This window comes from Triticum aestivum, chromosome 2B, assembly GCF_018294505.1.
Source record: "Triticum aestivum cultivar Chinese Spring chromosome 2B, IWGSC CS RefSeq v2.1, whole genome shotgun sequence".
NCBI lineage: Eukaryota > Viridiplantae > Streptophyta > Magnoliopsida > Poales > Poaceae > Triticum > Triticum aestivum.
Genome location: NC_057798.1, coordinates 54,025,822 through 54,029,734, shown reverse-complemented (window position 1 = coordinate 54,029,734; position 3,913 = coordinate 54,025,822).

Here is a 3,913-nt window from a genome sequence, read left to right as displayed (position 1 = left end):
TCATATATTGTGTTAGCTAGCTAATTAATAGAGAGAAGTGTTCTCTCTTATGTCCGTGCTTGGTCGATGCTACATACTATATATACATAAGTGATCGAGAGAACCATTGAGTACAGAAGTTCGTCATGCATACCGAGAGAAGTGATCGATCGACCTCTCCTTCTCCGAGAGATTGGTCGAACAACAAGTTTTCGTATATCATGTATCTGACACTACTGGCTACATACATGTACAATATGTATAAGTTCTCTTAATTACAATCCCCTAGCAATTGAAATCAATTTCCACATGGTATTCTCCGGCTTTATTGATGACGTGGTTAAGAAAGAATCCCGCCAATTCCTCTTGAATTGCTTTCATGCGATCTGGTTCTAGGAGTTCATTCCGCATCTGCCACGCCTAATTTGAAGAAGGGGGTTAATTAATACATATATATGAATGAAACTCAACAGAAATGATGGTGTAATAAAATGAAAATTGTGAATATTATTGCTTACGCACTTCATATTGTCTTGAGAGTAGCCTCGCTTGTTTTTCAAAGTCGTGTTGTGGATGAACTCGCACACGTAGTATCCATAGAAATCATTCCCTTCTTCCTGCCACAAGCACTTTACGAGAAATAGAGGTCAATCAAACTGATAATGAAGCATTATCAATGGCATTGATGAAGTATAGCTATAGAATCAACAGGAGATGCGCGCAACTAGCTAGCTAGTAGTACTTACTTTCGGGTATGTATATCGCAGCTCCTTCGGCAGTCCCGGAGCTTGTGCGGTGAACTGTTTCCAAACCCTGCAAGACAAAGAAAATAATTATTATTACTTGAGATATCAGGAAATGAACAAAAAGTTGCCCATATGGTGCGATAATGATCGATTGAACTTACTTGGTGAGCATTTCAGTCATGTCCGCATAGGTTTTGGGATCTTTCCGTCTCGAGTCTAAGACGATTACTAGTCCACGCTCAAGCTTAATCTCCAGAAGAATATAGTGGTACCTGCGCACGCATGCATAACTCATCAATTACATTACTATAACCTCGCTTGAGTAATAAGGGAAACCGAATATGCACACGACAATAACACTCACTTGCCATTGTAAGGAAAGAGTATGGTATCTTTGTTTTGATTTTTGATCAACGATTGTAGCACGTTGTCCTCGGCCTCTTTGACGTCCTTTTTAACCAGAAATTCATCTATGATATTTGTGTTAATGAACCCAATATCATAAATTTCTTGTTTTTTGCACTCGACGATCTTCAATCTGCATAATATATTAAGGATAATTAATTATAAATACATGAAATGAAAGAGCCGAGCTATATATAGAGACTTAATGGTAGAAATAGTACTTACAGACAGTAGCAAAAGACCATTAGTTTATCGAGGGCCTTTTGATTGAAGAACGCGAAGAACTCATCAAATGGAACGGTCAACAGATCATTTACAACGAGGTCGTGCTCCTCTTTAATATTCAGATACAAAGCATTCGTACCCCCAGACTCTCTGTAGGTTTCCATGTACCAATTATGGAATCTTCGCATCATTGTTGTCAGAGATTTTTCATCTTTGACGAGAGGCTTCCCGTACTCGTATCTGTGTTCGTCCACCTCCAAGAAATCAGGAAGTTGATCGTCAGGCAGGTAATCTGCAAAATTGCCATAACTGGCCACCGTCCCCGTAGCATTAGACACATTGAGCAGGGGGCACGATTGCTGTGCTTGTTCGCCGAGCTGGGCAATTTTTTCCCCTTTGCTCGTTCTTTTGACCTTTTAGCACTGACAGTAGTTCCCGACCGCTGGGCTTGGAGATATGTCTGTTCAGTAATGCGCTCATAGTTGGTTCTCGGCGGAGACTTTGGTGGTTTCCTCAGGGCATCGATAGTGCGCTTTGCTTTCACCAGATCTACCTTCTCCTTCGGAGGTGGATGTCTCTTTGCTTTCACCCCTTCAAAGAACTCCTTCACGTGGGTCCGCACAATCGTATCGTTTTCCTCCTTGGTCCTCTCGTACGGTAACTTCTCTAGAGGCTTGAGAGGTGGACCGTATTTGTATTGCCTCCTGCCTCTGGTTGTGCTGCTAGACGCCGGAGCTGACGGAGCGGCTGTGGCGTCTGTCTTCTTTCGTGCTTGCTTACGAGGCGGAGGAGAAGGAGTACGACGCGCCGGAGCAGCCGGGGCGGCGGCGGGTCTCTTCCGCCCTTGCTGGCGAGGCGGAGAAGGAGGAGGCTGCTGGCTGCTCGGGAGCGCCGGCGCAGGCGAAGAAGGAGGCGGAGTGTCGCCACGCGCCAGAGAAGAAGGCGGAGTGCCGCCACGCGTGCCCTAATCGTCACTCGCCGGAGGAGGAGGCGGTGGAGGAAGTGGAGTGCCCTGACTCGTCGTCGTCGGAGGAGGAGGCGGAGGCGTCCAGTTCGGAAGCTTGATGAGCTCCTTCCGCCATAGGCATGGAGTCTTCAGAGCAGAACCCAGCCTAGTCTCCCCTTCACCGGTAGGGTGGTCAAGCACGAGGTCCTCAAATCCCTTCGTTATTTCATCCACCATCACCTTAGCATATCCTTCTGGAATCGGTCGTCAGTGATAAGTTGCTCAGGATCTACTAGGATAAACAGAGCCAACATCCGCCTTGACCCTCAAATTCATCCATCGCGCCATAATGTGGCAATGTTGAGACTCCGTGATAGCATCCATGGGATAGCTGGCAGGAGCCGTCAAGACATGCTCCGACTGAAGCAGCTCGGTGGAAGCCACGCTGCTTCTCCGCTAAGATGGCGGGGTAGCTTCGGGGGAAGCTTCGGCAGGTCGTTTGCTGTGATCTGCTACTTCTCGTTCCTCTTCTCGTTCCTCTAGCCCCATTACCCTTTCGTGCAGCGCCTGCAGTTGGCCCTGCTCCAGTTTCTTCCTCCTCTCGTGCGTTTTGTAACCCCCTGCGTCTGGAAAACCAACCTTCCACGGAATGGAGCCTGGCGTGCCTCGTGTCCGTCCAGGATGCTCAGGATTCCCGAGGGCCATTGTGCGCTCGTCCTTCTCACTGTCTGGTACGAACGTCCCTTTCTGCGCTGCATTGATATACTGTCGAAGGTTCTTGACTGGTATTTCCAGTTGCTCGTCCGTCCAACGGCACATCCCTGATACAAGGTCCAAGGTTCCGCCAGCCCCGAAGAACCAATTCGGCAACGGTCTGGCCATCTCATTGTCTCTGGTTCGTTCCCTTTTTCAAGCAGATCATTCTCAGCCTTGGACCACTTAGGCCGGGCTTTGAGGTAGCCACCTGACCCCGTGCGATGGTGAAGCTTCTTCTTCGCAGCATTTTGCTTGTTCGTCGCCGACATCTTCTTACTCTTTTCCGATGTCTTGTGGGCCACAAATGCGGGCCAGTGATCTTTGATCTTCTCATATTTGCCGATGAATTCTGGTGTCTTTTTTTTGACAAAATGGTTCAACTCTTTCGTCACCTCCTGAATAGGGTTGCCATCTTCTTAAGAGCACAAGACTTGATTAATTGCTCTTTAACTGGCTTCTCCGGATCCTCCTCTGGCGGTAGGGTGAAATTTGCCTTTAGCTGAGTCCAAAGATCTTCTTTCTGCATATCATTGACATAAGACACCTCAGGGTCGTCCTTAGGCTTATACCATTGCTGGATGCTGATCGGGATATTCTCCCTAACAAGAACCCCACACTGAGCAGAAAATGCGTTCTTTGTCCGGATGGGTTCAATCGGTTCGCCGTCGGGTGCGATTTCTATGATCTCAAACCTTTCATCCGAGCTCAACTTTTTCTTCGGGCCTCGTCTCCTTACCGAAGTTGTGCTCGATCCGGAGGGCTAGAAATTAAAAGGAAGAAAGATGAGAGTAATTAATATGTGTACATATACCAAAACAATGAATGCATCAATTAACTAGTCAGCACAGGCTTAACT